Source organism: Gorilla gorilla, chromosome 3, assembly GCF_029281585.2.
Source record: "Gorilla gorilla gorilla isolate KB3781 chromosome 3, NHGRI_mGorGor1-v2.1_pri, whole genome shotgun sequence".
Classification (NCBI taxonomy): domain Eukaryota; kingdom Metazoa; phylum Chordata; class Mammalia; order Primates; family Hominidae; genus Gorilla; species Gorilla gorilla.
Genome location: NC_073227.2, coordinates 194,013,239 through 194,025,661, shown reverse-complemented (window position 1 = coordinate 194,025,661; position 12,423 = coordinate 194,013,239). Strand labels below are relative to the sequence as shown.

The window sequence follows — 12,423 nt, the reverse complement described above, 5'->3', positions numbered from 1 at the left end:
TTCCTTTGTAAAGCACCTTGTTTATATGTTTTTTATTTATATACTCTAAATTAAGCTGGTTATTATGATGTTATTTTGATACATGATTGATGAATAAAGGTTGTAGGGACATTTTCAAGCAGTGAATAGCCTAGATATTATAATCTAGCTATAACAGCACACAAACAATTTTATTTTAGATAAAGCTTCATGCTCGAACTTAAAAACAGTAAAATAGAACCACGTTGCCTAAATTATTTCAAAGGATTTTTCGTTTTCTTTTCTTTTCTTTTTTTTTTTTTTTTGAGACAGAATTTCACTCTTGTTGCCCAGGCTGGAGTGCAATGGTGTGATCTTAACTCACTGCAACCTCTGCCTCCAGGGTTCAAGTGATTCTCCTGCCTTAGCCTCCCAACTAGGTGGGATTACAGGTGCCCGCCACCATGCCTAGCTAATTTTTGTATTTTTAGTAGAGACGGAATTTCACCATGTTGGCCAGGCTGGTCTCAAACATGACCTCAGGTGATCTGCCTGCCTTGGCCTCCCAAAGTACTGGGATTACAGGCATAAGCCACCATGCCTGGCCTAGGACTTTTCAATAAGTAATCCAAGTACTCAAACCCAAACCTACTTTGTGAATCCCTACTTGTTGACTGTGGGTTCTATTTTAATATTTCATATTGTCCACGAGTATTTTGTTTAATGTCTTTAAGAAGAAAATCAGTCCTTATTTGCATCTGCTTTTCCTCTGTAATTACAAGTAACACCTCATTTCACTCTAAAAAATTATCTGGTTGCACAATAAATAATATGGCCACCCTACCTAAGAAGTACTTTGCTAGACTATAGGCTGCTGGAGGACAGGGTTTCATTAAATACTAAACTCTTTCATTTACATTTTGCTTTGCAAGTTATGAAGCAATTTCATGTTTATTATCATATTTCACACAATCCTAAGAAAGTCTAAAGGGATTGAGTATTTGTCCAATTTCCAATGTGAAAGAAAGACTGTAGCAGTCGTTTTTTGACAACTAACCAGACGTTTTTCCCTAGCTGCATATACTTTTTAGTCTAATGCAAAAACTCACTCTTGTGAGTTCAACAAACATTTATTGAAATAAATCTAGAGAGAATGTTGCACCCTCAGAGCAAAAGACCAAGCTGCTGACGTTGCCTGAAACAGTTATCCTAGTTTGGGAGAAGAGACACACAAAGTACCATATGAGGGAAGACTGGGGATTTTCCCGTTCTAACATTTCTCTTTACTCCAACAAGAAAGATCCTTTGATTTTCTTACCAGAGGATTTTCACTCATCTGATGTTTTAACTTTCTTGGAGGAAGTTTACTCGGGGTTGATGGAAATAGAAAAGAATTTTTTAAAACAGAAAGAATAATTTCTCAAAGAGCTTTGCATCTTGGCCAGCGGCTTAGCTCTGGTAGCAGATAGTGGAACGTGTGTTGCTTTGCTCCATAGCGGAAATATTCACCAACATTTTTAGAAACTGCCACTGAAGCTGCAGCTCATTTTCTCTGTAGGCTTTCTCCCTGGCCATTTTAAACCGTCACTGCCTCAACCTCATAGGCGATTTTCTGGCAGACGACTGATGTCTGAGGAATGTAGAAACAAGGTCATTAGCTTTCCTCCAGTTAAGTCCTTCCTGTCGTTCACAATAAAAGAACCTCAACTCCAGACGCTTTTTCAAGCAGAGGCGTTTATTATCCAGATGAATTGCCCCAAAGATTGTTTTATTTTAAACATTTCAATGGCTGACTCTGCAGAGTTATTTAATACTTGTTTGAGCTCCTTTTTTTTATATATATATATATATATCCTTGTCTTCCAACTGAAGGCAGTTTTGGAGAATGTACATGTTTCTGACCCTAACCATTTGCTAGCGGGTAGACATTAATGAGAAGCGGCTCCTTGCTTCAAATGCAGCATTTCTTTTGTGAGATTATTTCTTTGACATCTCAGTCACTCTGACACTTCCCTGCTGCTTCCTCTAGGACATTAAAAAAATTGTCTTAAGCAATAAAGCATGGCTGTTTCTTTCTCTCTCCCAATCCCACCCATAGACACTTTCCCACCTCCTTTCATCCATTCTTTACTAGAATAGGGAGTGTTGGACAGGCCCTCAATACTCCCTTTATCTTTAACAAAAACTGAAAGTCCTGATCATCTAATTTTATCCTTTTGATTTGAGATGCACTGTCTAGGTTTTGACCCTAATAGGATATTTTGCATCTGCTGCATTTTTTTTTTCACCATAAAATCTGAACACATGGCTTGGATTATTGGTGCAAAACCACACTATAAATTACATAACAAACAATTTTCTGGGTGGTAGAGATTTGAATAGCAAACATCAGTAAAGTGAAACACCCTTTCCCATACATTCTCTTTCATGCATCCTTAGTATACACAAAAATAACAGAAAAATATTTGGAAAAAAATAATGTGGAGGATTTACTCTGTGTGCCATTATAGGCTGAAATTTAAATAAACTGAAAAGAAAAAAATTAAATTACCTTTTATTTCTGAAGACAGAGGATGAGGTAGAAATGACCATTAAAGAAGGTCTTAGTGTTTATTTTCAATGAAAAGAAAGTTACAAATCTGAGAGAACCACAGTTAAAACAGCAGAAATTCTAAGCTTTTCCTTACCTTCTGCAACTTTTTTCTAACAAAGTTAGTGAACTGAGTTGAGCATAGTGAGATATTGTTACACTTAAAAGACTTTTAATTAAACTTGTAGCATTTTTTCAAAGATGGGGGGAACCATAGCTCAACTGTATTTACACAATGTATTTGAAATTATCTTGGCTGGTTATTTGCCATCAGAAATTAATGTTTCCTTTCCCAAGACAAAACTTGAGAAAAAGCATGGTTTGGGGGCAGAAGGACTAATACACTGAAAAACAATGTTGAGTAAATCAGTTCACCATGCTATGCCTTCTTTTGATTTTCAGTTCTATTCTACAGTAGAATGAAGTTCACTAGGAATTTAGAGAAAGGGACAATAATATCAAATTATTAATGTGAGACTCAATACCAGGCACTTCAAGTAGGGGTCTTGATGTATTTGTTATACTTTAATTGAGAAATTTAAGTGATTGAAAAGATATTTACTGTGATACCATAATACTGCCTATTCTTGGTCTTCAAATTCTGTGATCCTGCTTTAAAGAATTTATAGGAGAAACTTTCTTCCAGCTATAAATATTTATTGGATTAAATTAACGCTTGTTTGAATTTTGAGTGTGTTGGGGTTTTATCATTTCCAATAGATGCCTCTTAAATATAACTAAGCTTTCTAAACACATGCAACGTTAACAAAATTATCTTTAAGAAGATATTTTCGAAGTGGTGAGACCATTGGTCTGAACCAATAGCTTTCAAAATGTGGACTCCAAATGTGGTCCAAATGTGGACCATCGGCATCAGCATCATCTAGCAACATGTTGGAAATGTAAATTCTTGAGCCTTATTTCCATCACTAAGGGGTGGCCCAGCAATCTGTGTTTTAACATTACCTCCAGGTGTTTAAACACTAAGGTTCAGTAATCACTGACCTAACAAAAGCCAGAGGATTTTTGAAATAAAATGTTCTTAGGCATGTTTCTCTCAATGCAAATTTATAATAGCTTCAGATTACAACTGATCATTCTTCCAGACATCTGCAGTGTTTATTTGTGAACAACCATGTCAGAGAATTAACTTGGATTTGCTAGTGGTAGGAAATTAGGAACTGGGGCACAAAGCAATTATTTATCTCTTTGATAATAGAATTTTCTGTATCTAGTGGCCTAACCCAGAAATTCTGATATAGTAGATTTGGGGTAAGACCTGGTGCTATATTCTAAATGTTTGTGTCCCTACCCCCCAAATGTATATATTGAAATCCTGACCTCCACAGTGATGGTATTAGGAGGGAGACCTTTTAGGAAGTGATGAGGTCATGAAGGCAGAGCTTTCATAATTGGGATTAGTGCCCTTAAGAAAGAGGCCCCTGAGAGCTCCCTTGCCCCTTTCACTATGTGAGGCTGCAGTGAGAAGATGTGATCTTTATTTAAACCAGAAACTGGGGCCTCAGCAGACACTGAATCTGCCTGCTCCTCCATCTTGGACTTCCCAGCCTCCAGAACTGTAAGAAATACATTCCTATTATCTGTAAGTTACCCAGTGTATGATATTTTGTTAAAGCAGCCCAAACGGACCAAAATGCCTAGTAATACACATGTTTAACTTGTACCCTCAGAAGAGAAAAACTGCCAGAGAGAATTCACATCAGTGCAGACAGAGAGTCTCAGATGGCTAAGAAATGTGCCTGACAACTTTTCAGAAATAAGACTATTAAAAGAAGGTCAGCTTGGAGTCTTACTGCGAAGTGAGTGCAAATTCTTTGCTTAATGACTGTTTTCCTCTCCCTGAGGACTGAACCCATTGATAATTACCAAGAACACAGTATTTGCTTTTGGATTTGTCATCTAGAGCTATGCAAATAGCTTTAATAGATCACTTCTTTTCTTAAAAGTACCTTAGAAATCTCATTAAGAAGGACTAATCCTGGATTCAGTTCTTACTTTAATAAGCTTGTGGGAAAATCAACAAAAACACACAGGTACAGAGAAGAACAAACATAATTAAAGGGGTTAAAAACAGAAGTCCCTAAGGAATGAGTGATCTTGCTATTTTGAGGTACCTCCATACAACTCATATGGGCTTTGCTCTGGGTGAATGACCCTGTAGTGAGGTATAAACTACCATGGAGAATGGAAGGAACAGAGGTCTACATATTAGAAGGCCTGAATCTATCTAGTCCTGATTCTGCTGTTAACTTGCTAGCCCCTTGCAAGCCCCTTAACTCTGAGTCCTTCAGTTTTTTTATGAGGATTATAATATTATCTACACCAGAGATTGTTATAAGTGTGGAGTGAGATAATACATATAAAATTGCTTAGAAAAACAAAAGCAATAATGCAAATAGCATGTCCACCCATCATCTATCTACCATCTATCTATCTATCTATCATCTATCTATCTACACCTTACCATAATATTGAGAATTAATAGTGTGGTTAATAGGCCATGTTGGCGATCTACTGTTTTGAGCTTGGAAAAATATAAAATGACTGCATTGATTTCAAATAAATTTTTTAAATTATGAAAAAATCATTTAAATTAGACTTCATTCAGCAAAGAGATTTAGGTGGATATAGAACTCTTGATTACAAAGCTTTCATTAAGTAACTTGTAAAGACCCGTGTGAATGCAATACACAGTCATCAAGAAGCTGATTTTGGTCTGGTCCTGTTTGAAGGGAAGGAATAAGTCGCGTTGATTTCTTGTAGACTGTAAGCCTTAATAAGCAAAATACATTTTCTTTTCCTACAGGAATTATAAACAGGCACGTGGATTATAAATAGGGTGAGTATTTAATTTGTTACTGAAACTAGAACACTTTTAAGAGTAAAAGGGGGCCAGGCATGGTGGTGCGCACCTGTAACCCCAGCACTTTGGGAAGCCAAGGCGAGAAGATCACCCGAGCCCTGGAGTTTGAGGTTGCAGTGAACTAAGATTGTACCACTGCACTCCAGCCTGGGCGACAGAGCAAGACCCTGTCTCTAAAAAATAAAAACAGGCTGGCATGCAGTGACTCAGGTCTGTAATCCCAGCACTTTGGGAGGCCAAGGGAGGTGGATCACTTGGGGTCAGGAATTCGAGACTAGCCTGGTCAACATGGTGAGACCATGTCTCTACCAAAAATGTAAAAATTAGTGAAGCGTGGTGGCACATGCCTGTAATTCCAGCTACTCGGGAGGCTGAGGCACAAGAATTGCTTGAACCTGGGAGGCAGAGGCTGCAGTCAGCCAAGATTGCACCACTTCTCTCCAGCCTGCGTGACAGAGCAAGACTCCCTCTCAAAAATAATAAAAGTAAAAATTAAAATAAAAAAAACAGTAAAAGGGGCATTATTCAAAATCACACAGGACAAAAAGCATACGCATAAAGTAACATAGGTAAACCCAGCACCTAAGCTGTTTAGTTATGAATAGCCCCCTCAAGGTGAGTAAAGTCAGAATAAACTCATCGGCAAAAAGATTCTGAAATATAACCAGCCTTTCTGTACTGAGGTCAGTTGGAGAACCACGTTGGAATGAGCAAAGAAGGACAGCAGAGGCCTGTGGAAAGCCCAGGAAGCTATTGTGCTTTGGGAAGAAGCAGGCAACTTCAGGCAGCAGGGATGGAAGAAATGTTTCCAGGTTTCTCTGAAGTGAAGCATCAAACATGTGCCTGAGCTGTTGTCTGCCAAGAGGCTGCAGTACCAGACACACCAGGCTGGTATGTCAAGCTCAGAGATGAGTGACTATGAATAAAAGCTTCAGGTCAATGTCAAGTCTACCAAATAGAGTTGCAAACAGCTCCCAGTTCTGCAAGCAAAGGCTATAGACATAAATCAAAGAGCAATCTTCCAATGTCGGCAGTGCGGGAAAGACTGGCCACTTGTCATGCTTTAGTGTCCTCAGCCTCCGTTTCACACATGGAGAGTAATTACAGTTGGTGGTGTCATCTGAGAGGAATGATGGCAGGAGCAGGACTGGTCGATGAGGTGAAGGGAGAGAATGAAGCATGCCCCATGTTGAGAGATACAATTTACTTATCTCCATTTATATGTACTCCCAGAATCATAGGGAATCACTTAAAAATATTTTCACTTTGAGGCATTCTTTCTCATGATTTATAAGAAATGCTTTATTTCCAGCATATCTCCAGCATGTGTTTTTGGAAGCGCATTGCAGCCTCATAATCCTGCCAGGGTAACAAGCCTAAAGACATTTTACTAAATGAGTTTTTAGGGATAAATCAATGTTCACAATGTCATATTGTTAGGATGATTCTAAATTCTGAAAAAATATAACCTAGCACTCTTCTTCAGGGGAGGGTCAGGAGAACTGCCTAGTTCTGGGGGAGATTCTGCAGTAAGACAAGAAGTCAAAGGCACATCTGGCATAGCCTTATCATCAACTTTCTTCTGAGTCCTTAGGTGTGTGATATCCTGGGCCAGGAATGTCCCACAGTGGCAGGTGGGGCCCTCTATGACTGCTGGATAGCCAGCTTTGTAATCAAAGTGTGATTGAATTTTTTTTTTTTTTTTTTAAAGACAGGATCTCACTCTGTCACCTAGGCTGGAGTGCAGTGGTGCGATCATGGCTCACTGCAGCCTCAACCTTCTGGGCTCAAGTGATCCTCCCGCCTCAGCCTCCCCAGTAGCTGGGATTATAGGCATGTGTTATGACACCCAGCTAATTTTTTTTATTTTTTGTAGAGGCGAGGTTTCATTATGTTGCCCAGGCTGATCTTGAACTCCTGGGCTCAAGTGATCTTCCCACCTTGGCTTCCCACAGTGCTGGGATTATAGGTGTGAGCCACTGTGCCTGGGGCGCTAACTCTTTTGATAGGTCAGCCATAAACTTCATAGAGCTTATTTTTCCAAGAAAGCATTCTTTCTTACTATTTCCTTATGGAGATATTTATAAAAAGATTGAAATAAAAGTTTTTCATCTGAGAGGAAGAAGCACAAAATATTAATAGGTATTTACTTATTTATATTTGGCTTCTTTTAAAACATTGCTCCTAAAGGAAATGATGTCAAGTGTTGGCATGGGTTTCATGTTTTCCAAGAAACATGAGAAGAACGGGCCTAACACACTCTTTCATTGCTTGTAGGTCCATTTTCATTTTCTGTTATTCATTTATTGCATAAAGTTTTAGGTTATCAATTCATAAAGCAATTCTGGAACTTGCATTACTTCCTGAGGCTTCTGATATAGTGAATACTTTTAAAAACAGTTATGTGATCATATTAATGTTTTTAAGTAAATACCAGTGGACATAGAAGCCAATACATTGCTATTGCCAGGGTATTAATCCAGCCTTGAAAAAAGTGTAAGTCCTACATTTAGTTCATGATTGCTTTAAAACACAGCTTTTTCTTTGTAAATACATAAAAAAGATTTTAAAAATTAATTATTCTGGCAAAACCATGTCTTATGATGGAGAAGTAGCAATTTCCAAGGCCAGATTATGATTTTTCCTCCCATTCTGATAAAAGGGTAGGTCAGTACTCTACTGTCCAATTTATTTTTATTTATTATTATTATTTTTTTGAGACAGAGTCTTGCTCTGTCGCCAGGCTGGAATGCAGTGGCACGATCTCGGCTCACTGCAACCTCTGCCTCCTGGGTTCAAATGATTCTCCTGCTTCAGCCTCCCTAGTAGCTGGGACTACAGGTGCACACCACCATGCCCAGCTAATTTTTGTATTTTTAGTAGAGACGGGGTTTCACCATGTTGGCCAGGATGGCCTCGATCTCTTGACCTCGTGATCCGTCCGCCTCGGCCTCCCAAAGTGCTGAGATTACAAGTGTGACCCATGTGCCTGGCCTACTGTCCAATTTTCAAATCATGTTATTTCCAGGAAAGAGAGTCTTTCTGAGGATTGTTCAGTCCCCTTTGTTAAATAAACATACCAACATACATAGTTTTCTACTTTTCAGCATGGTAGTAGCAGTGCTTTGGGTAGACAGAGTCTTAACCTTCAGTGGAGTGGAAATGCCTCCTCAGATGTGCTTATTAGCAATGTTGTGCCCTTTGGCTTAGGGGTAGGTTCTCGAGGCTTCATTTCATTCTATTTGTTTCCTATTTGCACACATTTAACAGTTGCTTGACAGTTTAGAGTTTTAATTTTGGCCTCAATGTCTCAAGCATTCCTTAATTTAAAAAATTATTTTTTATATTACATTTAAAAAATTAATTTTTATATTACATTTAAAAATTAATTTTTTATATTACATTTAAAAAATTAATTTTTTATATTACATTTAAAAAATTAATTTTTTATATTACTTTTAAAAAATTAATTTTTTATATTACTTTTAAAAATTTTAATTTAATTTTTTAAAACTTTTAAGTTCAGGAGTGCATGTGCAGGTTTGTTATATTAGTAAACTTGTGTCATGGCGATTTGTTGTACAGATTATTTCATCACCCAGGTATTAAGCCCAGTACCAGTAAGTTATTTTTCTTGATCCTCTCCCTCTTCTCACCTTCCACCCTCAAATAGGCCCCAAAATATTACATTATTTTATTCAGAGATCAAGAGACCAATCTTGGTTGACCTCTGTGTGTCACACCAAAATAATGCAATATATTCAGGCTTTCTCAAAGGACGGAGCCAAACATGTTACGGCTAGCTTTCCATGATTATAGCATCCTACAAGATCATTGCGAATCTGAGCTTTGCAGGGTGCAGAACCCAGGGTTGTCTCTTTCATAGAACTGTAAATAGCAGTCAGCTGTTTAATGACATAATGTGAATTTTTATAGGATCATCTAATTCTACAACAGGATTGCTGTCTGAACACTTGAGATAAATCTTCATTCACTCTCTGGAATTGCTCAACACACAGGTTAATTTCTCACTATTGATTTTCTCCAGTATGCTTCTTGAATGCTTCGAGATCTCTTGACCTATACAAAATATCTCTGTGACAGAAGGTTAAAAAAATAGCTCTTCAAATTTATGACAAACCCACAGCCAATATCATACTCAATGGGCAAAAGCTGGAAGCATTCCCTTTGAAAACTGGCACAAGACAAGGATGTCCTCTCACCACTCCTATTCAAATTATTATTGGAAGTTCTGGCCAGGGCAATTGGGCAAGAGAAAGAAATAAAGGGTATTCAAATAGGAAGACAGGGAGTCAAATTATCTCTGTTTGCAGATGACATGATTGTATATTCAGAAAACCCCATTGTCTCAGCCCAAAAACTCCTTAAGCTGATAAGCAACTTCAGCAAAGTCTCAGGATACAAAATCAATGTGCAAAAATCACAGGCATTCCTATACACCACTAATAGAGAGCCAAATCATGAGTGAACTCCCATTCACAATTACTACAAAGAAAATAAAATGCCTAGGAATACAACTTACAAAGGGATGTGAAGGACTTCATGCTACCTGACTTCAAACTATGCTACAAGGCTACAGTAACCAAAACAGCATGGTACTGGTACGAAAACAGATATGTAGACCAACGGAGGAGAATAGAGGCCTCAGAAATAAAGCCACACATCTACAACCATCTGATCTTTGACAAACCTGACAAAAACAAGCAATGGAGAAAAGACTCCCTATTTAATAAATGGTGTTGGGAAAACTGGCTAGCCATATGCAGAAAACTGAAACTGGACTCCTTCATTACACCTTGTACAAAAATTAACTCAAGATGTATTAAAGACTTAAACATAAGACCCAAAACCATAAAAACCTTAGAAGAAAACCTAAGCAATGCCATTCAGGACATAGGCATGGGCAAAGACTTCATGACTAAAACATTAAAGCAATGGCAACAAAAGCCAAAATTGACAAATGGGATCTAATTAAACTAAAGAGCTTCTGCACAGCAAAATGAACTATCATCAGAGTGAACAGGCAACCTACAGAATGGGAGAACATTTTTGCAATCCATCTATCTGACAAAGGGCTAATATCCAGAATCTACAAAGAACTTAAACAAATTTACAACAAAAAAATGACCCCATCAAAAAGTGGGCAAAGGATATGAACAGACAACTCTCAAAAGGAGACATTTATGCAGCCAACAAACATATGAAAAAAAGCTCATCATCACTGGTCGTTAGAGAAATGCAAATCAAAACCACAATGAGATAACATCTCACACCAGTTAGAATGGCGATCATTAAAAAGTCAGGAAACAACAGATGCTGGAGAGGATGTGGAGAAATAGGAACAATTTTACACTGGTGGTGGGAGTGTAAATTAGTTCAACCATTGTGGAAGACAGTGTGGCGTTTCCCCAAGGATCTAGAACTGGAAATACCATTTGACCCAGCAATTCCATTAGTGGGTATATACCCAAAGGATTAGAAATCATTCTACTATAAAGACACATGCACACATACTTTTATTGCAGCACTGTTTGCAATAGCAAAGACTTGGAACCAATCCAAATGCCCATCAATGATAGACTGGATAAAGAAAATGTGGCACATATACACCATGGAATACTATGCAGCCATAAAAAAGGATGAGTTCATGTCCTTTGCAGGGACATGGATGAAGCTGGAAACCATCATTCTCAGCAAACTAACACAGGAACAGAAAACCAAACACCATATATTCTCACTCATAAGTGGGAGCTGAACAATGAGAACACATGGACACAGGGAGGGGAACATCATACACTGGGGGAACATCACACACTGGGGTCTGTCAGTGGGTGGGGGACTAGGGGAAGGAAAGCATTAGGAGAAGTACCTAATGTAGATGAGGAGTTGATGGGTGCAGCGAACTACCATGGCATGTGTATACTTATGTAACAAACCTGCACATTCTCCACATGTATCCCAGAACTTAAAGTATAATCAAAAAGAAAAAGAAAAAAAATAGCTCTTCAAAAGAATGCTTGAAAAATCAGTAAAGATAATGAAATAACTCTTCCCCAACTATAGCCTGGTTGTTTAACTAGACATTTTCATTAAGTTTCAGGGAGATAACAAAATCATGAACATGTATAAGAAGAGGCTTCATGTACTGTATTAAAGTTTTTGAGTGTGAATATTACTTTAGTGGGTATCCCCAGGGAGGCATAGTATTCTCAACTAGTGACTGAAAATCTCAAGTTAAATCACAGTAATATCCAGAACCAGCTTGCGTAAGAGTGAGGCAACACAGTACAAGATAAAAAACACAGGAATAGGGCTCAGAAGACATCAGCCTTGCCAGGAGTTGGGCCTTTCTGGGCTTTTGTGATTCATCTGAAGAAGTAAAGGGACTGGATCCTAGGAGTCCTCCCAATTCTAAAATTTAATGCTCTAGATCCAAGATGTTATATAAATTTTTATTAACAGGAAAACCAACTTCAAACAAAAAACAAAAAGAAAGCAAAGTTAAAACATTTTTATACCAAAAAAACTTGAGAGATGTATAATAAACATGATTCTTTTTTCCCAAGAACCACCTTGATACCTGTATTTTCTTCCCCCAACGTGATATTATTGAACAGTAAAAAATTGCTTTAAGGATTAAGTGTTCCATTTAGTTGTTGGAGCATTCCTTTCTTCATCCCCGAAATATTGTCCCATTAACAGAAAATGGTGTCAGAAACACTTTATTAATGGTAATTCCTTTTATGAGCTTCCAAATAAAAGAACATCATTAATTCAACACTACAAAAGAACAACAATAAGAAAAAAATAAAAAACAAAAGCAAAACCCAAACAAACGAACAAATAAAACCACTTCTAAGCTCCCACCACTGACTAAACAGAATTGAAGTGAACTAAGCCATTTTCACATATCACTTGGAGTGTAGATTTATTTGGGTTTAAGAATCTCCTAAACAAATTACATCAACCT

The 12,423-nt window shown here is 37.7% G+C and overlaps 1 long non-coding RNA gene across 3 annotated transcripts in view; it reads left to right on the top strand.

The window, feature by feature from the left end:
* LOC109026440 (uncharacterized) overlaps positions 1–12,423 on the top strand; it is a 207,138-nt gene that overhangs the window by 113,470 nt on the left and 81,245 nt on the right. For 2 of the 3 annotated variants that reach the window (XR_010133535.1, XR_010133534.1), the window contains exons 7-8: positions 4,240–4,368; positions 5,376–5,408. This is a non-coding gene — a long non-coding RNA (uncharacterized lncRNA). Of the gene's footprint in view, positions 1–4,239; positions 4,369–5,375; positions 5,409–9,368; positions 12,134–12,423 lie in introns of those variants that run through there. The other variant, XR_010133536.1, reaches the window with a different exon arrangement.